This window comes from Chrysemys picta, chromosome 10, assembly GCF_011386835.1.
Source record: "Chrysemys picta bellii isolate R12L10 chromosome 10, ASM1138683v2, whole genome shotgun sequence".
In the NCBI taxonomy this organism is placed as follows: domain Eukaryota; kingdom Metazoa; phylum Chordata; order Testudines; family Emydidae; genus Chrysemys; species Chrysemys picta.
Window position 1 is genome coordinate 34,795,109 of NC_088800.1, and position 26,260 is coordinate 34,821,368.

The window sequence follows — 26,260 nt, forward strand, 5'->3', positions numbered from 1 at the left end:
GCGGGAAGGCAGGCTGAGAGATGTGCTGGCTGATGCTTCCCGCAGCCCCCATTGGCCTGAAGCGGCGAATCGCGGCCAATGGGAGCCACGATCGGCTGAACCTGTGGATGCGGCAGGTAAACAAACCGGCCCAGCCCGCCAGGGTGCTTACCCTGGCGGGCCGCATGCCAAAGGTTGCCGATCCCTGCATTAGACTCAATTCACAGTATTTCCTCTTTTCACATGTATTTCTGCAAACCATATTTATTTTCTAGCTTACACAATAATTTAGCAATAGTTTTGTTTCTAGACAGTCATGAATATATCCAAGACAAAGCAGACCTAGGATCATTTAACCACCTATTTCAATTTTGAAATTTTACATAAAACAAAAAGGTGAACGGTTAACATGTTTTGAGACAAAAACATGCAGGCTTTAGCAATCAAGCAGTAAGAGTATTGCTGGCTTAAAAATTAATAATGAGTCACCGTAACGTAATCCTATTTTTCTAGCTCTCAAAATATTTGACATTTGAATGAGTTACTTTTTGAAGTAAATTGTAACATTCAGACCGAACTAAAATATTAGTGCAATTTAATGTTTAAGATGCAACAGGATTACCTGCCACAGGCATCTCACATACATTTAAACTCAGCATCAGACTGTGCAAATTAACTTTCTTTCTAGTTGAAGTTTAAATCACTAATAGCACATTAACAGTATATGTACTAAATGGAAGTAGAAAACATCATTATTTGCACAATATCAAGCAAAAAACAGTACATGATTTCAAACATAATAGAAAAGACACTGAAAAACTACATATTTGGTATTACAAGTTCTTTTAACAGGAGGCGAAGCAAGCTGTAAAACAATGAGCTATAAATATTTCTTCTTTTCCTGCCTCCTCCTCACCACAGCCTCCCAAGTCCATACATGCAGAAAGAGGAATATCTTTCCAATTCACTTCAGTTTGTCTATTTTACACATTCATGAAACCAGTGAAGGGCCAGCCCACAACATTTTGGCACCTGAGGCGGGGAGGTCAAATGACACCCCTATGATCCCTCACTTGGGCCAAAACTTTGAAAGGTCTCAATTCTACCTTCTTCCTGTTCTATTCCTCTCGTGGAACTGCTCTGCTACCAATCCCAATAAAGGAGAACTAAACTTAAAATGCCTTGTTCCAAAAAATTAAGTAACAACTTTCAAACGCCTGAACAGCAAATGTAACTTTTCTTGTCTGCATAGTAAACACTAGCATTTTTATCTGTTTGAATAATCAAAGTGGTGCTTTCCGTGCCTTCTTGGTTGCAAAGATTTGAACTGCTTCTTGCTGAAGGTCCATAGTCTGGGCCAGCTCATGCTCTACTGAGATGGTTGCAAGGCCCACCAGCCTCTCCTGTGTCATTGTGGAGCGTAGATGTGTTTTTATTAACTTCAGCTTGGAGAAGCTGCGTTCTCCACTGGCAACTGTTACAGGAAGTGTTAGAAGTATGCACAGAGCAACAAAAGCATTTGGAAAGAGGATGGTCATCTTATTTGTGCACATATATTCCAGAACAGACTTTGGAATTGATCCTGCTGAAATGTATCCTGAAAGGGCTTTCAGTTCATCACCTAAATCACTTGCATCAATATCCCGGATGTCATCATGTGTCAACACTGTCTCTAGTGCGCTGCATTGCTGGTGTAGGTCTTCTTCTGGTATAGTGAGAAGTTTTGGAATATCATACAACATCTGCTGCATGAAATGTTCTTCAACTGACTGTATTGCACAATCTAGCACCTGGTTAAAGAATTCAAACTTTGAATTGTTGTTTGGAGTCTCATATGGGATTATCCTGTGCCTCGTAATCAAAATGTCGTCTTCTTTGGGGACTCATATTCTTGAATGGGTGGGAAAATAGCTTCAGTGTGAAGTTCCTCTGCCAACTTCTGTGCATTCTTCAGAACGTTTTGAAATCCCTCATCTGACAGTAAGACTGTAGGTAGACTTTGTTTTGTCCAGTTGTTCCATTGCTCCAGATATATCAAGGTCAACACCTTGGAGTCTCTTGCTTACAACATTTATTTCAAACAGTATGTCATGCCACAACACTAAGCCACACAGAAATTTGAAGTTATGTATGTTTCTGGTGATTCCATTTCCCTCTGACACTGTTCTCCCACAAACAGTTCATGTCATAGCATTATCCTCCATAATGGGAACTATAAAAAGCAACAGAGGGTCCTGTGGCACCTTTGAGACTAACAGAAGTACTGGAAGCATAAGCTTTCGTGGGTAAGAACCTCACTTCTTCAGATGCAAGTCATGGGAACTATGGCATCAAATGGGAACTATGGCATCATCTATCTTCCCAATTTGGTGTTTAATAGGCTTTATCACCTCCACTCGACTTTCCCATCGTGTGGCACTCAGTGGTTTCAGTGTCAGAGAGGATGTTCCCAGATGTTGCTTCAAAATTGATGATGCCATCGATGAGTTGATGCAGAGAAAAAACATAGATGCTTTGAATTCCTTTAAAAAAATTCAGCAGTCTCACTAGAAGCTGATGCTGCATCATTGACCACCAAGTTCAATGAATGAGAACTGCCTGGGACAAAAAAAGGTCAAGGGTTTAACTCTCTGATCCATATCTGCACTCCTCTGTTCTTCCCTCTCATGTTGGCACCATTATCTTAGTCCTGACCTCTCATGTCAGCTATCGCAATTCCCGTATCTTTCAGCTTTTTAAGAAGCACATTTGTTATACCAGCTCCTGTAGTATCATCAATGTCAATAAATTCTAGAAAATGCTCTCTGACAGTCACCATTGCAGGGACATTTTCACTAGGTTCTGTTATTGTTACAAAACGCACCATTAAAGTCATTTGTTCCGTATGGCTGACGTCAGGTGTGCAGTCCAGAATAACAGAGTAATATCTTGCTGACTTCAGATCTGCCACAATCTTCTGTTTGACTTTTGTTGCCAGTAACGCTATGATCTCATTTTGAATTGTTTTTTCAAGGTAGTGGTGTGTGTACATTTCTTGGGTGGTGACTCTTAGATGCTCCTGGAGTACAGCATCAAACTCAGCCATCAGCTCCACAATTTTAAGGAAGTTTCCATTGTTTGGTACATACAGCGGATTTGAAGTGCCACACAGTGCTAGGTTTTGGGTAGCAAGCATTCTCACAATGGCAATGAGCCTTTTCAGAACATTTTGCCAGTAAAGAGACTCTGGTGCAATCTTTTTTTGATGCTGATCATCTATGGTGGCCTTTAACCTTAATCTCATCTCAAGCTCTTTCCACCTATGGAATGCTCTCTGGTTGCTGCCTTCTCATGGCATGCCAGATTTCTAGCCAGATTTTTCCAGTCCTTTGTTCCTGTAGAACCCAATGTGGCTGGAACATTAGACTGGAAGAGTTTGCAACAAAAACAGTATGCAGCATTCTGGGTTTTTGAGTACATAAGCCATGGCCTCTCCACTTTGTCACCATTGGGGATTTCACGCCAGTAATGCGTTGGATGGAAACTTCTATTTTCATTGTCTTTGGGGAACATGAAGTTTTTCACTTGCAGTAGCCCATGCAGTACAAGGAAGTCCCTCAGGCTACTGCTCAAGTGGGTCCACAGTCCTGGATCATCTAGACTTAAGGAACTAAAGCAAGGGTGGGCAAACTTTTTGGGCCGAGGGCCACATCGGGGTGGGGAAATTGTGTGCAGGGCGGGGGTTGGGGTGCGGAAGGGCGTGCGGGAGGGGGTGCGGTGTGCAGAAAGGGGCTCAGGGCAAGGGATTGGGGCAGAGGAGGGGTGCCAGGTGTATGAGGGGGCTTAGGGAAGGGGGTTGGGGTGCAGGAGGGGTGTGGACTGAGGGAGGGGGCTCAGGGCAGGGGTGCACAGGGAGCTCAAGGCAGGGGGTTGGGGGGTGCAGGAGCGGTGCTGGGTGTACAAGGGGGCTTAAGGCAGGAAGTTGGGAGGCGGGGTGCAGGAGGGGTTCGGGCTCTGGCCCAGCGCTGCTTATCTGAAGTGGCTCCGGGGTGGCAGTGGCGCGCACCGGGGCCAGTGCAGGGTCCCTGCATGCCTGCCCTGTCCCCAGCCCCATGCTGCTCCAGGAAGCACTGTGAGCCCTGGGGCGGGGAGGGGAGGGGCCAGAGGGCTCCACGTGCGCTGCCCTTGCCGCGCCTCCAGGTACCTCTCCCGAAGCTCCCATTGGCTGCGGTTCCTCATTCCCGGCCAATGGCAGCTGCTGCGGGTGGTGTCTGGAGGCAAGGGCAACACACAGAGCCCTCTGCCCCCCCCGCCCGTGGTCCGCAAGGACGTGGTGCCAGCCACTTCTGAGAGCGGCGCGGGGCCCACGGCACCATGGGGGGCAATCCCGCGGGCCGGATCCAAAGCCCTGAGGGGCTGGATCTGGCCCGCAGGCCGTAGTTTGCCCACCCCTGAACTAAACTGAGCAGCAGCTGTTTCTTGCGCCTCCACCACACTCTTCTCTGATCTACACTTTTCTTCAGAAATGTGCATGGTTACATCCATTTGAGATGGAGATATGGATGCTGCAGTAGCTGCCAGGTCATCTGCACTCTGACTAACTGGAAGATCAGGCATCTCCTCACCACTCACATCCTCACTGGGGCCGGAAGGCTCACCATGAACATTTGTGTCTATGTATCTCAGGAGAGCTCCTTCCTGCTTAGATAGAAAAGCTTCCTTTGCTTTCTTTCCTTTTCTGAATGCTGCCCCAGAGAAGCATTTTCTTCTTTCACTCATGACTGCTGTTCTGTGCCAGCTATAGTGGCTTTCAACATTCAATTGAAGGGGACAAATAAGCAGGCTGGTAGCAGGGCCTGAGTGAGGGAAGATATCAGCGTCTTAAGGGCCTAACTGGCTCCTACTACTTCAGTTGACTGCCTGTTCTCCTCAAGTGGGTTCAGGGAAGCAGCAGGAAGCTCCCTGAGAAGCTGGTGTTACTCAATCCAGGCTCCTGGGGGTGCTAGAGAGATACATAAGAGGCTCCTCTCTCTCCCTGCAGCTCCTGCTGCTTCCTGTTATTCCCTCTCACCTTTTCTCCTGCCTGCCTGTTATATCTCGTGCCCTCCTTCCTCCAGCACAGCACTCCACCCTCTCTGTGCATCGAGAGCAGAGAGAATACATATGTACCAGCAGCAGACACAATTTTCTACACTCTGGGTCCTAATGGCGCCACCCCACAGTCTGGCATATGAGGCGGCTGCCTCAGTTTGACTCATGGTAAGGCCAGGCCTGAACCAGTGACTGGTTTTTGTATGTATGACCAATGCCTGAGCACTTGTCTACACAGAGAAACTGACCAGCACACCTATTCCAAAATGCCTCTATATGGATATTTTATTCTGAAATGAGTGACTTTATTCCAGAATAACTGATCTGCTTCCAAATCAGAGTAATTATCCTGGAATAAAAGTAACAGTTACCCATCTTTTGTAACTGTTCTTCGAGACGTGTTGCTCATGTCCATTCCATTCTAGGCGTGTGTGCGCCCACATGAGTGGCCAGAGATTTTTGCCGTAGCGATAGCCGTAGCGCCGGGTGTGGTGTCCCCTTAAGTGTCACACCCATGCGCTAGTACATCAGGCGCCGCCGGCCCTACACCCTCTTGGTTCCTTCTTGCCGACAACTTCAACAGAGGAGTAGGAGGGCGGGTAATGGAATGGACATGAGGAACACATCTCAAAGAACAACAGTTACAAAAGGTGGGTAACTGTTTCTTCTTCGAGGGCTCTCTCGTGTTGACTCCATTCTAGTTGACTGACAAACGGTATCAACGAAGGTGGCCTCAGAGCTCAGTGCCTTGCAGCACAGCTCTGCCAAAGCCAGCATCGTCTCGAGCTTGCTGGGTCAGCGCATAATGTGATGCCAACATGTGGATGGATGACCGGATAGCGACCCGACAGATCTCTTGGATCAGATCTCTTGGATCTGCCGATGATGCCTGTGTCCTCGTTGAGTGCACCGTCATGATCGCCAGCAGAGGCACCTTTGTCAGCTCATAGCAGTAGCTGACGTAGGCCGTAATCCAGAATGAGATTCTCTGAGCAGACACTGGACGCCACTGCAACAAACAACTGAGTTGACTTACAGAACAGCTTTGCTCTATCTATGTAGAATGCCAGTGCTCTCCTGACGTCCAGGGTGTGAAGCCTGCGTTCCATGTCAGACGCATGGGGCTTCAGACAGAAGACCGATAAGTATATGTCCTGGGCAGTATGAAACTGAGAAACAACCTTGGGCAGAAACACCGGATGCGGGCACAGCTAGACCTTGTCCTTGTAGAAGACAGTATAGGGCAGCTTCGAGGTGAGCGCCCTGATCTCAGAAACCCGGCGAGCCAACATCATGGCAACCAGGAACGAAACCTTCCATGAGAGAAGCAGGAGGGAGCAGAAAGCCAGAGGCTCTAATGGAGGTTCCAGGAGCCTGGATAGCACAAGGTTAAGGTCCGGGGGGAGGGGGAAAAGAGACCAGGTCCCAGACGTGCAGATAGAGGCGCTCCAGATGCTTCAAAAATCATGCCGTCATAGGATGGGCGAAGAGAGACCTGCCTTGGAATGGAGGATGCAACGCCGAAATGGCAGCCAGGTGGACCTCGATTGAAGAGAGGGACAAGCCTTGGAGTTTGAGATGCTGCAGATAATCCAATATGTCCTGCAGTGAGGCCTGTAAGGCCCTGAGACACCACTCCAAGGCCCAGCACATGAACTGTTTCCATTTAGCTAAGTAGGTTGCCCTGGTGGAGGGTTTCCTGCTACTCAGCAACACCTGTTGGACATGGGTCAAGCACGCCCGCTCATCTGCACTTAGCCACACTGTAGCTAAGCTGTCAAGCTTAGCGCTGCCAGGTTCGGGTGCAGCAGATTGCCATGGTTCTGGGACAGCAGATCTGTCCAAAGAAGCAGTGGAATAGGGGCAGCTGCCAAAAGGCTCAGCAAAGTGCCAAACCAGCGCAGATGGAGTCGTGCAGGGACTGCCAGGATAACCGTCACTCTGTCCTGCTTGACCTTCACGAGGACCCTATGAATTAACGGCACTGGTGGGAAGGCATACATCAGTGCTCCCGACCATGGAATGCGGAAGGTGTCCGAAAGGGAACCTCTATCCAGACCACGAATGGAACAGAACACGTAACACTTTCTGTTCTGTCTGGATATGAACAGGCCCACTGGGGAGTCCCCCACCTCTGGAAGATTATGTTGACCACCTCTGGATGGCGCGACCATTTGGGCAAGACAAGAAGGTCCTGCTGAGGCAATCTGCCAAGAAGTTCCTGGTGCCTGGCAGGTAGGCAGCAACCAGATGAATGGCATGCCGCACACAGAAGTCCCAAAGGCTGAGCGCCTCTTGACAAAGGGACGAGGACCTGGCACCACCCTGCCTGTTGATGTAATACATCGCAGTGGTATTGTCCATCAGGACCTGTACCACCTGGCCTATCAGGTGGGGCAAGAAAGCCTGGCAAGCCAGGTGAACAACCTTGAGCTCCCTGACATGGATATGGAGGGCTAGATCATTCCACAGCTAGCAGTCCTGGGTACTCAGCTCACCCAGGTGGGCTCCCCAGACCAGATCCAAAGCATCAAAGACCAGGGTCAGCAACGGGGATGGGGTGGCGAAGGGAATTCCCTGCAGCACTGACTTGGGGTCCAACCACCAACGTAGGGACAACAGGACATAGCTCGGCACCCTGACCACCCGGTCCAACCCATGTCTGTTGGGGAGGTAGACCAAGGCCAGCCACTCTTGCAAAAGTCATAAATGGGGCAGAGCATGGGTGACCATGTACATGAACGCGGCCATGTGCCCCGTCAGACCTAGGCAGGTGTGGGCCGTAGTAAGCAAGTGGTTCTTTAAACGGGAGATCAAGTCTGACATGGCCTGAAAACGTACCTCCAGAAGGAAAGCCCTGGCTCGTGTGGAGTCGAGGACCACTCCAATGAATTCTATGAGCTAGACTGGCATTAATGTGGACTTTTGTAAATGTGAATAACGTAGCTGAAGTCGACATACTTAGCTCTACTCACTGTGGGGTCTTCATTGCAGTGAGTAGACTGCTGATGCTCCCCTGTCGACTCCGCTTGCTCCTCTCGTTCTGCTGGAGTACCGGAGTTGACAGGAGAGTGCTTGGCGGTCGATTTATCGCGTCTAGACTAGATCCACTCCCGTTGGATCAATCACTGCCCGCCAATCCAGCGGGTAAGTATAGACAAACCCTGAGACTGGTTGAGGAGAATAACTTCAATGTTATTCACCAGTCTTGGGAGTATCTGCTCTCCCTTTTGTACCTGCCCTGACCTTGGCATTGCCAGTGAGGGCTGCCTGGGCACCCTGGGTCACAAGCCGCCACTGGCCATGCATTCTGTGAACGCCCTTGGGGCCAAAGACAGGCCAAAGAGCAGCGCTGTGAACTGAAAATGGCACCCGCCCACTATGAAGTGGAGGAAATGCCTGTGATCTGGGAAATATAGAAATGTGGAAATAAGCGTCCTGTAAGTCGAGAGCAGCATACAAGGCTCCAGAATCCAGTGAGGGGATGATGGAGGCCAGTGAAACCATGCAAAACTTCATCTTCTTGAGAGACTTATTGAGGTGACGCAGGTCCAGGATGGGTCTAAGGCCTCCTTTTGCTTTCAGGATTAGGAAGCTTTGGGAGTAGAACCCCTTCCCTTTCATGTTACGAGGGACCTCCTCTACCTCCCCCAAGCGCAGAAGGTTCTCGACCTCCTGAATGAGTTGCTCGTGAGAAGGGTACCTGTCAGTGTCTTTGTCCCTTCTTCTAGGGGATCCCGGATGAGGCTCCCATGGCCTTGGCGGCAGAGGCAGCCGGAACTGCTTACATCCGACTGCGGCATGTGCATGTCCAGCGAGCAAAGAGTGGCTCTGGTGTCTTTCAGCCCATGCAGCCTCGCATCTATTTGGTCAGAGAACAGACCGTTCCCATCAAATGGGAGGTCTTGGATGGAGGTCTGCATCTCCTGGGAGAGTCCAGCGGTTTGAAGCCAGGATCTGCGCATCATTATCACCACAGACGCTATCACCCTGGCTGCCAAGTCCGCCGCATCCCACACCATTTGCAGGGAGCACAGAGACGCCATATTGCCTTCCTGCAACAGAGTATCAAACTCTTAGGCCAAATCCTGTGGGAGGGACTCAAACTTACGGAGGCATCATCTAGACTTGTTTGGGAGGAAAATTTATTCCAACCCAGTTTACAGTTTCGGGTAGCGAACCATCAGGCCCTCTTGGGTCGTTACAACTTTAAAACAGGGAGAGAAGTTCAGCTTCTCACCTGGGCACTGCCAGAGATCGTTGATGTCACCTCTCCCATAAAAGACTGCCACAAACAGGGGTAATAATTTTGATTTATAACCTTTGTTAAGTTATAGAAACACTAATACTTATGTTGCAGTCAAGGTCTTTATTGGCAGCTGAAGGTTTTCTGGTTTTTTTTGGTCAGCCTTCTATGCAAATAGGCACCTCTTGTCATAAAATTCTCAAATCAGCCCACAGATAGATCCAATGAGTATCACAGCCTTACAGTGTCAACAGCGTCAACTTAATAAAGTGTTGTTGCAGCTCTCCCAGAATATGAGAAAGACAAGGTGGGGGAGGTAATATGTTTTATTGGACCAACTTCGGTTGGTGAGAGAGACAAGCTTTCAAGCTTACAGATACCTGAAGACACCTCACATTTCCCGTATAAATTGTTAAATAGTGTCCCTGTTCTCATTTAAAGATAGCTGCATCATTCTACCTAGGAGGGGCTGGATTTCTGATAGGTGAAGTGATTTTCTTCTAGAATGGAAGGTGCTAAAATAATGTAGTAGTATAATGTGCTGCAACTAAGATGATCACTGTGACAGATATGACGATTTCCTGCAATATCATTGGGAGACCTTATTGAATTAAGTTTAACTATTTTTGGGGTCCCTTGTATTAAATGGAAAAAAATTATATATTACTGTGGGCCAGGATTGTATGTAACCTCTCTAAGGCAGAGATGTGATGTGAGGCCTGGGAGTTCAAATGACTATACTGAAAATGTTTCAGACAAGAATGGGCTTTTGGAACAATAAGTATGAAGTGGATTTCCTGGGGAACTCTTAAGGAGAGGTTAATACAAACTGCCGGGTTATGCAAAAACTCTAGCTTTTTTTAAACTATGCCCCAAGGAGTGGGTCTTGTGTGTTATCTGTTCCTAGAAACTGGAAATCAAAGGCCAGAGCTGTATAAAGAAACACTGAACTGTCCAGCCAGGGTTCTGGTTCTAAATTTGACAGAGTTATGAACGTGTAACCATAGTGAAAACCCAGCCCAGGTTTTGAAGGATCGACACATACGAGTGGTTATCTTTGATAAGATTTCCAGCATGCATTAGGTTCTTTTATTGTTTTTAATATGTTTTGTCTGTAATGCTTTCACCTTAAGAATAAACGCGCTGGCTTATAGAGCAGTATGGTAATTTATCAAGCAGGCAATACACTGCACTTTGCTTTCTCTCCAGAGACTATGCCCAGACACTGGCCTTTTAGGCAGTCTGGCTTTCTGGGAAACATCACAGTGTAGTTAGGGAACTGTGTGGTCTGAAAAAACCCTGGGGTCAGGAGGGAGTATGATACCAGTCTCTGCTCAAGAGAGATGCCAGCTAAAGTGGGTGTCCTTGGTGGACTATATGGGGGAATACAGGCGCAGTCACCCTGAAACTGTGACAAAAATCACATAACACTAACCTAGATCCCTACTTAAAAAGTTGTATGTGAATAGTAAAACACAGGCATTCTTCTACTGCTAACCTCTTATTTTTCTAGTAACGGTAAAATGCTTATTCTCAGAGGTACAACACTAAGTTCTTCTGCAGCTAATTATAACACACACAGACTTTAAATTATATCTAATAATTCTTCTGGTCCTAAACAAAGACAAACAACACATTGAAAAAGAAAAGTGAAGGGTCTGTTCATTCTAAAGCCTTGCGCAATTAAGGAAATTCACATTAGTGTAACTGCCCCAAAATCAGATTTGCACCCATGTAGCTTAATACAGTAACATAAGCATGCACCAGTGCATCTACATTAAGCCTTTGCATTATCCTAATTATACTTACAGTCACACTGGTGAAAACTTCCTTAACATAGACAGTCCCGACATCTTTATTGCATAATATAAATTGGAATATTACAGAAAGATGACAAATTTGTGTGTGTGTCTGGAAAATATGAAGCCATCATTCAGCCTGAAAAAACAAGCAAGCTGCTTTCAAGTATGAGGCTAAAGACTATTTTGCATATGTTTAACAAAGTCATTGTCCAGTTCATGTTAAGCACAGTTACACACTAGAAAATTCTAAACTCTTTGGAGTCTATGTTGGTTTTTACAAAAAGAAATTAAGCAATACCAAACTTTGTTAACTAACAGGTTCAATGAAAAAGATGTATCTAAAATTAGTCCAGACTTGCAGAGTTTCACTTTCCCAAAGTAACAAGAAAGTAAAATCCCACTTCCCCCCAATCAATCAATCATGGCAAAGGGTAGTCATGTAATTTTTCCTGACAAATTTTGTATGACTGACTATTTCTCAAAGATGTAATTGAAAAATCATTATCTCTGTACACATACAAAATATGCCTTGGTGTCTAAAACAGTAATACAAGGTGCTCACACTTAAACGAAGTGATAAAGCCCATATAAACAAGAAGGGTACAAGCCAAGGAAAAGTAATAATACAAAGGATTTTTAAGGAGTCTGTGCACAGTACACCTAAACCACAGACTATGAAAAACTGAAAAATTGCTCAACAAATGAACTCTGAGGGCTTGTGTACACTGGGGACATTAGTAGCATGCTTATACTGGTATAGTTCTGCTAGTATAGTTATACAAGTGTAACTCCATGTGGGCACTTCGCTTGAGAAGCAATATCGGACAAACCAGAATCTGAATATCCACAGGAAGTTATACCTGTGAAACTACAGCAATATAATTATACCAATGAATTTCACCATGCAGACGAGGCCTAAAATAAAAGGGTATTCCTCATCTGACACAAAAGGTCATAACTACAAGACTGTAATCTAGTGATGCTTTCAACTTGACAAATTAGATATACATTTATAACCAGGGATTCTCAATCTTTTTGAGATTGCAACCAACAAATTTTTTTGAGGGGAGGGGGGTGTCATTCTGTAACTCCCATATCCCACAATCTTCTGTGGCCACAAAGGATGATGGAGTTTGTTATGGCACCATTTTGTTGAGGACAGGTGCTGCTGCTCCTAGAAACTGAGATATCAACTCCAGAGACCCTTGAAGCACCACTTGCCCTGACCCAGAGCTGAACATGGGGTGAGTGGAAAGAGAGAAGCCCTGATGTGACTAGATTAGAAGCGGCAAGGGAGTGAGATGAAGACATAACAGGAGCTGTTCCTTAACTTCCCCTCCCTGGCTTCCTGTGGCTCAACCTAGGTATTTTGCTTCTCTCAGATGGTAGATGCAAGCCCTCAGGTGCTGTCTTATGATCCAACACTAGTGAACAACATTAATTGCCTTTCTCTTTTATTCTAATGTATTCATTTTATTCTATTTTCTAAGACAGGGATTGTCAAATGTCTTCAGAGAGTGGGCCACATTTTTGAGAGTTTCTTTGTGGGCCATTTCCCCTTCCATCTGTTGCTACTCAGGACACTCCCCTCATTCGTAACACAGCCACCTCCTTTCCTCCACATGGCAACTACAGGAGTAGTTCAGGGAAAAAGCAAACCAATAGTTTTATATCATTACTTTCATTTATATTGATCTGGCAGCTGAAAACAAGGAGAAGGCAGCACCATGTGACCAGACAATGGCTGGGAACCCAAGTAAATAAATTGAATACTAGCACCTTTGCTTGACTTGGGGACGGACTATCTGGTATGCTCAGTGGACAACTGCTAAGATTTTAAACAGAGCTATAATTTAACGACGCCCCACATCACTACACATTCATTCTAATCCAGTCTGACCAATGCAGAGGTCAAGCAAGGACAGCGCTGCTGTTGGGATAGTTTATATGGAAGATATTATGAGTCCCTGATAAAGGGAAACTTTTTAAAAACTGCTTTAAAAAAATAGTAGAATTGCACGAATTTAGAAAAACTGCAGATCCTGCGATTTTAGATTCTCTACAGCACTGCTACAAAATCTAAGCCTTCCTTAAAAAAACCAAAAACAAAAAACAAAACAAAAAACACCCCCTTCATGCAAAATATTGCCATCAATGTAAGCCAGCAGAACACTTCCAAACAGAAGAGTCCCTCCCACAACATCTCATCTCAGTGAGATAAGAATTACAAAGCCTACAAACATCTACATGATTTAAAAAAAAAAAAAAAACTGCCTAAATTTAAAGTTATTTTTGATAAAACTGCTAATGTAATAGCATTAAAAGCTGTATAGTTGAAAATCAAAGGCCGGAAATACCAACATTAAAGCATAATTATGCATGCTGAAAAGTAGCTGTGAAAAATGCATGACTGAATTCTATGTTTGTCTTATGGAAGTCAGCTCCATCAATGTTGGCAACATTAGGAGTCCTAGTGCAGACCACGTTGCCAGTATTTTAAGTGCTATGTCCATTAGTCATGCTCTGAGCAAGATTAGAGGACATTTTATTTAAAACAGGCAGCAGCCAGGGTGCATGACAGCTCTTATTGTTGCTAAGAGTAGAATTTAATTTGTGTCTGAAACAGCGAGAAATATTTTTTACAGATGGGGCCTGAAAGTCAAGCTGGGCTCTTTCTGGCTATCACATCATGAGTAAAAGATTTTGCAGTCAGAATATAGTTAATTCTGTAGATTCACTAACAATCCAACTCATTCTTCCAAAGCTGTCGTGACCCTACAGTACTAACAGGAGTAAAAGTTGGTAAAAGCTTATTTTTGATCTCTAAAGCAAACAGTGACTTTAAGTGCACAAAGGTGAGAGTTTCTCTGGAGTAAAAAAAAAAAAAAAAACCAATTGTAGTCACTTTTCTGACTATAATAATATTTCTATATACATTTAATCAGAAAAAACAAGTAACATATTACCACCTTTCATGTCCCCAAAAGCATACAGATGTGTAACATGACCATATTAACATTCCTACATAAATGCTCTAATAGAAACCCAAATTTTAACATTTCCCCCACTGATTTTTACAATCTTAATACATTAACTGGGTTTGGAGGAGCTTTTTTCATACAACAGTAACATCTAATGATAGTGAAATAAAAGACTGCCATATTGGATCACGCCAGTTATCCATTTAATCTAATCTGTCTGACAATGGCCAGTACCTGACAGGTAAGAAGAAGGCGCAAGAACCCTTAAAGTGAACAATTATGGAATAACCTGCCCAAAAGGAAAATTTCTTCCTGACCCCCCACCTCAGTCAATAGTTGTCTTATGCCCTGAAGCATGAGATTATATTCCTTATAAAATATCTTTACCTTAACTAGCATAACCATGGATGATCCCATTATCCAATGAGTGTCTATGCCTTATCTAGGATTTTACTAAATTCTTGGCCTAATTGCTATCTTGTGGCAACAAGTTCCATCAGCTAGTTATGTTGTAAGTAGCTCCTTTTGTCAGTTTTACTTTACAGCACACCGTTTACTTTTTCAGCACCATTATTTTATATATTTAAATCATGTCCCCACTTATTCATCTCCTCTCTCTAAACAGTCCAAATCTTATTATTCTCTTCATATGGAATTCTTTCCAAGCCTGTGATCATTTAGGTTGCCCTCTCTGGGCTCCTTTTTATGCTATACGTTATATTTAAGGTAGTATAAAAATACTGAATGCAGTATTCCAGTGAGACTGAGCAGTGGTTTTTATGATGGTATAATATTTTCAAAGCTATTTTCTATCCTATTTTTTTATACTACCTAATTACAAATTAGGCTTTTAAACTGCAGTACTGCATAAATGCCCCCAATCAGAATTCGGTCATCCCCTGTGGTAATATGGAAAGTTATGCAATCCCTGCTCCAAGGATTTTCAGTCTAAGATGACAAATGACACAGAGGACACGGATATGATCAGTTATGGAATTTGTTATATAGTTATCTATAAAAAAGCTGCAGCGTGTGACATATCCATATACCCCTCCAACAAGCCATTATTAACTGACTGATTTCTTATTTTTGAGCAGATGTTTGTAGTTAGCTATCCAGAATGACACCTAGGTCTTTTTCCTGAATGGGTTGTTAGTACAGAACCCAACAACATGTTCGATTAGTTCAAATCGGTTATTGAAGAATTCATCCTCCAACTCGCCCTTGAGTAGCAGCAATCTTTCCCTTACAAGTGTCAAAAATTTGTGTAAAATCTAAGGCCATGTCTACATAGAAAAGTTGCACTTCTCACATACCTAAGGCCTATGCTTTCATTAAAAAACTTTCTTAAAATAAGTTTTCCAAATGTGAACCAAGAGTAAACTGATTAATACTATTTTCATACTCTTCTGACAGCTCCAGGACTGTCACTGCTCCTCATAGCTTTGCCAAGCTGCAGCAATGTGAAAACTGAATAATCATATCTGTTTTTTATGCTGCCCTTCAGAACCAAGGTAGCAGCAGTGAAAATAACAAGAACCAGGTCAATTTCACACTGATGCTTGTTGCTAAAACTAGGAGCAGATCTAAAAACAGACTGGAAAAGGTATAGAGCAACAAAAAGACATCCTCCTGCAGCAGCCAGGAGGATGAGAAAGGAGGAAGGACAGAACAGTGTGATCTACACTTCTAGCAGTCCAGAGATCTGAAGTGGGGAGGAAGTAAAGCGAATGCTGCTTCTCCCACCTTCCAAAAGGGAAAGGGGCTGGGGATCTAAAGTCTGGTCCACACACAGATTTTGTACCATGATAACTATTTTGATTAGGGCTGTGATTTTTTTTTAAACCAAAATAGTTCTACCAATACAATTCCCCCCAGCATGGACCTAGTTACAGCAGCATAAAAGATGCCTTATACCAGTATCGCTTAGGGGCTGTATACATAGGTATGTGTTTTTCCACTTTAACAATATAGGTATTACTATCACAAAAGAGTGCTTTGTTTAGGCCAGCATAAACTACTTCCCTGTTGAATCACTGAGTTCACACAACTCTGCATTTTTCTGAAATACGTACACAGCATTCTGGGTAGATATCCCATGATGTAATGTTCCACCATCAGGATCTATGCATTCTGGGATTTTTCTCATTGTTCATTTTGGGATATCTACAAGAACCTGCTGGAATTCCAGGACTGGGGACGCTGTTTGACCCCCAGGATTCCTCATGTCATCCAATAATTCATCTGGCTTTTGCAAGCCAGCACTATTTTCAAACTCCTGGATGCCACGATCCAGATAGTCATTAATATGACCAGGCTGCTCTGAATATATTGGCAGTTACACAGCTGGATTGCTATGGAGGAGTTAAGAGACAGCCACAGTAACATCGCAAGGAAACTGCTAAAGGAGAAGTAGGATGAAAGAACAGTTATTTCTGCATGACATTTTCCTGGAGCAGCTTCACTCACTGGAACACTGTGTCTGGGCTCAGCCAAATAGCACTGAGTGCTGTGACTGGACAGTGATCCAGAACTGGGATAACTAGCAGTGGTGGCAGAAAGCTACTTCCAGGTGAGAGCTGTACAGATCTCACCTGGAGCTGTAATGGTAGACTACCACCATGAGAGTTCCCCTAAACGTGTAGAGCATGTGGCCACTGCCATCTGGAATGTCACCACATTCAGCCAGTGGCTGTGAGATTTGATATTTCAGAAAAACAATACTTTTGATCTTAAAGTCTCTGGCACAGATGTCATTTTGAGCATGCAGGATGGAAGAATAAAAGCCAAGCAAGTGGAGCTCACCCAGCAAGATAGTGGCCAGCCAGTACCCAGAACAAAAGTTGTTTAATTCTCCCACATAGTTGTATTGTAATACAGCAACTACTACTTACTAGAAGAAGTCCCCTCCACAGCACTTTCAGGCTGTCTCTCTGCCTGAGTTTTGGGAGACATCTCTGGCACTGTCGCTGCTTCTGGGTTTGGCATGCTAGAGAGGTCTTGGCTATCAGGGGAAATCTCCCAATTGGGGTCCATCATTTCATAACGTGGCCTTCTGGTGCTGTGACCAGACTGTCCAGAACACCATGCCAAGGTTTGGTTGCATCCACCATGCCAAGGTTTGGTTGCATTCTGGGTACCGTAGCAAAAATCTAGTTCAGTTCCTCAGAATAAGTGGAGGTAGTGAGAGCATTACTGAAGGTGTTGTTTTGGTCTGACTTTTTATAATTCTGCTAAAGTTCCTTTGCTTTGGGACTTGTCCCAGGAGTGTCCCTTCTCCCACAGTTGCTCAAATAACCACTCCTCTCTTGATATTCTGGTGACTGCTGTTAAGATACAACTGGACATGCCCCTCTCCTAAAAGGGCAAGGAAGCCCAGCCCCTCCCAACAGGACCATGTAGAGGCACGGGGCCTGTCTATAATAAGTATGTGATTCTGGGGGTGTGAACTCACCATAAACTAAAATCTCAAAAGGGGCAAACCCTGGTTTGTTAACATTTAAACAGAAAGGCAACATCCAGTCAAGGTGATCGCGGCACAGCAAAGAGCACACATGTAAACAAAGACACTGATCCAGATGTGAAGCAACGTCCCGTGGTAGAGCAGGGGGAGAACTGCCAGACGTATATAGTTAATCCAAAATAGGGATGCGTCCACACGAACCTTATACCAGCATAATTCATTCAAAGACAGTTCTGTCACTTGCAAAGCAGAATAAACATAAGATAAGATGACAGGTAAATTTTAACATCTTGTGTGGACACAAACTTATACAGAAAAAAAAATAAATAAGCTTTCCCATGTGGACAAGCCTTTATTCACATACAGGAAGGGGAATAAGCTATGTCAGTCTAACAAACCTTGACACTAATATAACTGCATCCACACTGGGAGGTGGGAGGGAGGTTGTACTGTTTTAACTACATTGATATAATTAAGTGATAGGCATTGTTTAACCACACCAGTTCTAAGACATCTAAAATAGTACTTACAGAGATTTTCAACCGTGGGGCACGCCTCCCTGAAAGTGTGTGGAGGAACATTGGGGGGGCACAATGCGCAAGGTATTTTTTATGATTATTACATAATAAGAACATGACACTGAAAATTACATTGAAATAGCATGGAGAAAGCGTTTTGCAACTGATTTCATCAGATCGACTTTTTTGGCAGATACAAGGCTGTTGACACAGTACACAGGAGAGTGTTATAATGAATTTCATTATAAATAGACCATTATTTCAATAGCAACTATCATCTTTCCAACCTTCTGGTTTAGTGTAACGACAGAATATGATATAACAATAACAAGTAGTTCTGCAGTGCTTATTCCGCTGGTGAGTTTGATATTTTTTCATATCATGTGGTGAAAAATAGATCGGTATATATTGCCAAAAGACAGTAGTGTTCTGAAACAAAAGGCAGAAGCTGAAACAGTCATTACCAAGAAAAAAAACTGCAAAAACAAGAAAATATAATGAAGCATATTTGGATTTTGGTTTCCACTTCCATTGCAGTTAATGGAAAAACTAGGCCTCAATGTGTAGTATACACAGTAACTTTAGCAAATGATAGCCTGAAGCCACGAAAATTAAGATGCCATTTAGAAACAAACCATGGTGATCTGGTAGGAAAGACCAGAAATTTTTTTGAATAAAAGCTACAAGAAATTAAACAAAAACAAAAACACAATGAAAAAAATATGGTATCCACCTTGCAAGTGTGTTAAAAAGCATGTCAAGTTGTGTACCACATTCTCAAAAATTAAAACCTTACAACTGGGATAAAACTGATTCTTCCAGGAGCAATTGACATTTGCTGGTCACTGCGCGGTGACAGTGTGCCAGAGAAGTTAAAAATGATCCCACTGTCAGACAACAGTCAGCCACCGAATCTGACATGACAGAAAATATCAACGTATAGCTGATCTCTTGATTGCAATCCAGTTAAATGAAGCAAATATTGGAAGATTTTGTTGTGCAAACCAATTAAGATGCGTGCAACTGGATCTGAACTGTTAACATTTTAAATTACTTTCTAATTTCTCATGAGTTGAAGTAGGAAGCCTGCGTCGGAATCTGTATGGATGGAGTTCTTCTATGTCTGGAGGTAGGGCAGGTTTGAAAGCCAAAGTGTTTGAAATTGCTCCACATATATCATGGATTCATTGTATGATATACAACTAAGCTCTTGCAACTCAAAACATGGATCAGGAACTTACTGATGTTCTGAGTTCTGCTATTAAGATTGTGAACTTTATTAAAACACAGCCCACAAATGCACGGTCTCTTTGCAATGTTTTGCGCAAAAATGAGAGTGGAGCATGATGCTTTTTTGTTTCACATTGAAGTCAGGTGTCCATCCAGATGGAAAGTGTTGCAACATGTTTATGAACTGTGAAACGAAGTTTGATTTTTTCTAGTGGATTTGAATTTTAGCAATGCAGACACTGTATGATCCCAACTGTCTTGTGTTTTTGGTTTACCTTGCTGATATTTTTGACAAACTGAATTCTCTAGATGTCCCATTGCAAGGAGCGGAAAGTACTATTTTTGACCTGCACAACAAGATATTGGCATTCAAGAGAAACATTCACTGGAAAACAAAGATTGAAACTGGTTTAAGCATTCCATTCTCATTGTTAACTGACACTACTGACTAAACAGAATCTGAACTACTGAGTGTTGAGAACCCAATCAAGAATCATTTGACTTGTCTCAGAGCCAGTTTGGATATTTTCCCAAAGGAAATGCACCCCTGAATGACTGGATTTTCCAACCTTTTGTAGCTGAAGCATGGACCTTGTCCCACCCTTTCAGAGTGGTAGCCGTGTTAGTCTGTATCAGCAAAAACAATGAGGAGTCCTTGTGGCACCTTAGAAACTAACAAATTTATTTGGGCATAAGCTTTTCTGGGCTAAAACCCACTTCATCAGATGTATGGAGTGGAAAATACAGAGGCAGGTATAAATACTCAGCACATGAGAAGATGGGAGTTGCCCATCAGTGGGGGGCCAGTGCTAACTAGCCAAGTCAATTAAGGTGGAAGTGGGCTATTCTCGATAGTTATCAAGAAGGGAGGAAAATGACTTTTGTAGTGCTAATGAGTTCAATGTAATCAAACTGATTTCCCCCTGCTGATTCTCACACCTTCTTGTCAACTGGTTGAAATGGGCCACTTTGATTACATTGAACTCATTAGCAATGTAGGAGGGATGATTGCTGGATGTCCATGTCATAGCCAACTCCTCTTCTTCAGCATTTAAGGTTTGACCCTGGTACCAAGTACTGAGAATACTTGAAGAAAATGAGCTGGAGATAGTGCTTGTCCCATTTGTTTTTTTAATGTTTGTAATTTAACTCTGTCATTGCATATTTCTCTTTTTAAGATCTCATTCAGTTCCTTCCAAATTTCAACAGCATCAGCAATAAAACAGCTATTTTCCTGCATTTTGTTCAAGGCTACAGAAATAGGCTTCAGGGTACTCAGCATGTGTCCAACATTTCTCTTAAGCCCAACGTTGAGAACTTTGACTGTGACAGTTCCATCTATTTTTTCACGATTTTGTTCACAAACTGCCATCAGATTGGGCCAGTTCTTGATATAGTGCTCAAAACAGTCCACTATTGAGTTCCATTGCACGTCTTGTGGGAGAGTTAGCTTGGTTCCTCCCACTTTTTTCAGAGCAGCTGCTGCAAAGTGGTTGTTACGGAAGTATTTTGCCATTTCAACAACATTAGCCTTTATTTCTGAAGTCTCTGGCTAGGAGGTATATCAAATGAGTACTGCAACCATATGTTATTAGCTTGGGACTCTCTTCACCCTCTTCTAAATTTCTTCTCATCTTGGATACATTTGTAGCATTGTCTGTGACCAAACTGCGTACTAGACATTTGAATTTTTTTTCATAGTTTGTTATAGCTTTTACTGCTACTTATTGTAAGTATTCTGTGGTGTGTGCATTTCCTGATGTATCAATTGTTTCTGTAAGGAAGCCATTCCCTTCCTCTGTTGTCACACAAGCACATACAACAGGATCATTGTGGACACTGCTCCACTCATCAAGACTCAGGTTAACAATTTCACCCTCTAGACTTTTTGCACAACACTTTATCCAGCAATTTGCCTGCGACATCTGCTCTGTTGGCTGGACTGTATCCTGGTCTTAATGACTGAACCATGTTAATGAAGTGTAGGTTCTCAATCATACAGAAAGGAGAGTTTGTTGCATAAACAAACCAAGCAATTTTTTAATCAATTACCTCTTTTTGTAATCTGCTGGTTCTTATCAGAAACTTATCTATGGTTGTTTCTGGATGATGGAGATTTTTTTTTCCTTTTTGCGACAGGTGATGTACTGTGGCTATGTGACATACATGATGTGACTGAAACACTATCATTGGCAGATAACTCAAACTATAGAAAATGATGGTGATCTTGAAAGTGGATAGTCTTCAGAATCCTGTATATTGAGGGTGGATAGTCTTCAGAATCCTGTATGTTGAGGATGGATTCTCCTAAACAAAATAAGTCAATGCTGTTATTTAATTATTATTACCATACTGCTCATTTAGTATTACTCATTGCATTCACTGACTCAGTACTACTTTGAAGGTGAAATTGTAAAAGGAAGATCTGCCTATTTCAGCTATTTATTTTTTAATCACAACTGCGTTTAAAATGATAGTACCATAGAGTAACATAGAGTGTTGTTTGCTCAAACACAAGAATTCAAGAATAGTCCAGAAGGAAGACAGGCAGGCCTTAAGAAAGAAGTATGAATAAAAAAAGTTTACCAACCTGAAGATCCTGCATGTTCAGACACGCTGCTTTCATCAACTTCAACGCAGCTTCCTCCTGAGAAGGAACACTTCTCATGATGTTGTTTCATTTGGGCAACCAGGCCTTGCATTTCTTTGTTGCACTGTTTACATTTTGCACGCATGCCTGTCTTACCCACAGGTAAAGGAACTTCATTAAAATATTCCCAAACTGGGTCTCTTTTACGGCCTGCTGCCATTATAGGTTTTTCCTTCTAGTGAGAGAATGCTATGGTAGATCTCAAATCAATGAAGCCTATACTCAGAAAGACCTCAAGACTTCTGGAATATGCTGCTCAAACAGTTTCACTTTTGTTTCTACTGCCTGTCCCTCCCTTCTCACATTTATCTCCAGACTTCTTCTTGTCCAGATCTATTCCACCCCTAACAATCTTCTAGTCATTGAATGTTTTGAAACTTTGCACTTTTAGAGAGAGGTAAGGGATTGACTCTGTACACAAATTTGCAGAGGGACAATAGGGTTGAGGTCTGTTATTTCTCACCTCTATATATTATTTATTTATTTAAAAACATTTTTGCTGTTAACAAGCATGTTATGTCTGGAGACACAAATCCACAATTTGAGAACTGCAAAACTAAGCATCTCTGATGGTATCTTCTAGACTGAGCACTGAATCCCATTGGGTAGATAGAAAGATTAACCTAAATAATCTATACAGAAGCCCCTGGAGCCCCATAAGATTGGGTCCCTAATCCATGAACTATTGGAACTAATTCACAAAACTTTTCTTAAACATTAAATGAATATATTGTCTATACTATAGATTTAGAATTTATAATCCCTATTCCATGATGAGATATCTTTGAGCCATAATGTATCTTAATTAAAACTACCTTTAGTTAGGTTTTTTCCTCAAAAAGCATTTTATCAAAAAAAATCTAATTTTTTTAGTTTTAAAAAAATCATTGATTTTTATCCACCTTGGTATCTGTGTATTTAAAACTTTCAAGTGTAAGTAAAATTCTGTTAAGGTCTCTGTTGGGTTTATAAATAGGCGATCAAGCACACTTTTGCATGTGTATTTTTGTCTAGGTTGAGGGGCATAACTCAAAGAGGGGACTCAGTTCAAAAAGGGACAGTACCCTAATACAGTGGATCTCAACCTTTCCAGACTACTGTACCCCTTTCAGGAATCTGATTTGTCTTGCGGATCCCAAGTTACAGCTAATTTAAAAATTATTTACTTACAAAAATCACACATAAAAACACAGAAGTGTCACAGCACACTATTAGTGAAAAAAATTGCTTACTTTCTCATTTTTATCCTATTATAAAATAAATCAATTGGAATATAAATATTTTACTTACATTTCAGTGTATGGTATATAGAACAGTATAAACAAGTCATTGTCTGTATGAAATTTGTGTTTGTACTGACTTCGCTAGTGCTTTTTATGTAGCCTGTTGTAAAATTAGGCAAACATCTAGATGAGTTGATGTACCCCCTGAAAGATCTCTGCAAATCTCCAGGGGTACCCGTACCCTGGTTGAGAACCACTGCCCTAGTAAATTCCCACCTGCTACCAGTTGCGGGGTTCTGGCTTCTCTCCCGGGCATTGCCCTCAACATTTTTCTTATCATTACCTAATATTTTTAGTTCTATATTAGTTGTCTGGTAAAATGTGGGGTAATGGGAGTCTGGAGGGGCAAGTAGCTGGGCAAAAGAGGGAGCAATTGATTCCAAAATGTTAGAAAAGATTAGTACAGCGGAGAAATAATGGGAGAAGAAGAAGGAAGATTCAAAGAGGAGACAAATTTGATAATGTTATAAATATACTGCCATATATTTCATGTTATAGTCTCGGACGATGCCTCATCACATTTTGTTCATTTTTAAGAACACTTTCACTGCAGATTTGACAAAACACAAAGAAGGTACCAATGTGAGATTTCTAAAGATAGCTAAAGCACTTGACCCAAGGTTTAAGAATCTGAAGTTCCTTCCAAAATCTGAGAGGGACAAGGTGTGGAGCGTACTTTCAGAAGAGTTAAAAGAGCAACGCTTGGATGCAGAAACTACAGAACCCGAACCATCCAAAAACAAACTCAACCTTCTGCTAGTGGCATCTGATTCATCTAATGAAAATGAACATGCACCAGTCCGCTCTGCTTTGGATCGTTATCTAGCAGAACCCATCATCAGCATGGATGCATGTCCCCTGGAATGGTGCATGAAGCATGAAGGGACATACGAATCTTTAACACATAAATATCTTGCAACGCCAGCTACTACGGTGCCATGAGAACGCCAGTTCTCACTTTCAGGTGACATTGTAAACAAGAAACGGGCAGCATTATCTCCTGCAAATGTTACCAAACTTTTGTCCGAGCAATTGGCTGAACAAGAAGTAGGACTGAGTGGACATGCAGGCTCTAAAATTTTACATTGTTTTATTTTTGAATGCAGTTTTTTTTGTACATAATTCTACATTTGTAAATTCAACTTTTTATCATAAAGACTACAGTGCTTGTATTAGGTGAATTGAAAAATACTGTCTTTTGTATTTTTACAGTGCAAATACTTGTAAGCAAAAATAAATATAAAGTGAGCACTGTACACTTTGTATTCTGTGTTGTAATTGAAATATATTTGAAAATGTAGAAAAGTCCAAAAATATTTAAATAAATGGTATTCTATTGTTGTTTTACAGTGCCATTAATCGTGATTAATTTTTTTAATCGCTTGACAGCCCTAATGATAATATATAATTGTTTTATTTGTATGCACTACTGTTGTAGCCATATTGATCATATTAGAGAGACAAGATGGGTGAGGTAATATCTTCATTGGACCAACTTCTTTTGGTAAGAAAGACAAGTTTTCAGACTTACACAGAGTTCTTTATTTGTTTAAATTGCAGGGGGTGTATCCTGAAGGCATAATGCCAAGTATTTTTCACAGTGGCTAGTAGGTTTAGTCCATAGACCAGTACATATTGGATTAATTATTGACATCCCAATTCAAGATATTCCTTCTACTTACCAATGTAAGATTTCATCTGCCTTCACGAGGCCCATCACCTAAGTTTTCTAGGTCCCTCTGGAGTTCTTTAGTCTTGACTAACCTAAATAACTTGGTGTCATCTTCAAGTTCACTCCTATTTTACAAATCATTAATATATTAAACCCCATCCCACCCAATCTCGTTTTCACCTGCTCATAACTAAGGCTTGAAAAACCCATCCGCCCATAGAAAACTGGAGAAAGTAAGCTCAAAGTAATCTGCTGCTTTTGGGAAAAGCTAAAAGTGGTGGAGCTAACCCAAAGAACAGAAACTCAGAAAGGAGTAGCAGAAATCCAAAGGTAGCAGCAAGAAGAATGGGAGAAGAGTTGAGTAGCAGAGACACCAGCCATATACATACACACACCAAGTCTGGGGGAAGGGAAGCAAGGGGTTCCCTGCCAACAACTAGAAAGGGCTTCAAGTTTATCAGACACATACTAACTAGAAGCTGACACAAAAGATGAAGCCCCTAAGCAGGGTCCCAGGACAAAACCGTGATAAGAATTGTACTACCCTTGCTCTACCCAGCAGCTGGAGGCGGGGGAACTGGTCTTTTAATAAAATCAGACACACTACAATTCACTGGTTCCTCCCACCCCCTTATCTTTTATCAGCCTGGAGCTAGTGGAGTCATCAATTTTCAAGTCCTGTTGAGAGTTTTCTAACAAAAAAAGGTTCTTTTATGCTGAAACTTTCCATCCATTATCCGAAAGATAAGAGATTTTCTTTAATTTTAAGTTACACAAGAGTGATTGACATAAACTATCAGTTATAATTGTTTAAAAATTAATATTCACGTGCAGCATGAAACTGCTACTAAGTTTAGAATTGTACACTTTTGTGCCAGTTTCATTGTGGGGTTCTACAGCTGTGTAGTCAAAAGCTTTCCAGGTACGGGAGTATGCAGAGAAAACAGTAGATAGTCTCCTTTCTCTTTCCTCCTTCTAAAAACCGAAATGCATGAAAACATAAGCTAATGTCAGTCACACTTTTAAACAGCTCAAGAGTCAGGCAGTAAAGATACGATTTTCATAGCAATCATTACTCACCTACATTACACCTATACAGTATTTTAGAATAGTAATTAATTGTACTTTAAGATCCAGTGGGTCCCTGTTCTGTCCTCCTATATGCACTATTCCTATTCACTTTAGTGTGGAACGTGTATTTGAGAGATAGATTAGGTACTGTTTGTACAATGTAGACAAGTTAAGGTTACTATGAACCTTAACTTTTGCTTTTTCAGCCTCAAATATTCCATACTACAACTAAGTTTATACACTAACTTACATGATATAGAGCTAGAATCCTAAAGAACTGAGATCCTTCAGGATG

General features: G+C 42.3%; 1 protein-coding gene across 13 annotated transcripts in view; it reads right to left on the bottom strand.

Moving 5' to 3' along the window:
- HERC1 (HECT and RLD domain containing E3 ubiquitin protein ligase family member 1) overlaps positions 1 to 26,260 on the bottom strand; it is a 218,434-nt gene that overhangs the window by 190,407 nt on the left and 1,767 nt on the right. Inside the window, exons 2-3 of one of the 13 annotated variants that reach the window (XM_065558366.1) lie at positions 21,880 to 21,936; positions 21,342 to 21,596 (exon numbers count right to left, since the gene is read on the bottom strand). The exons of 11 other annotated variants lie outside the window; for them this stretch is intronic. The gene's annotated coding sequence lies outside the window, so the exon portion shown is untranslated. The remainder of the gene's footprint in view (positions 1 to 21,341; positions 21,597 to 21,879; positions 21,937 to 26,260) is intronic. One more of the 13 variants, XM_065558367.1, reaches the window with a different exon arrangement.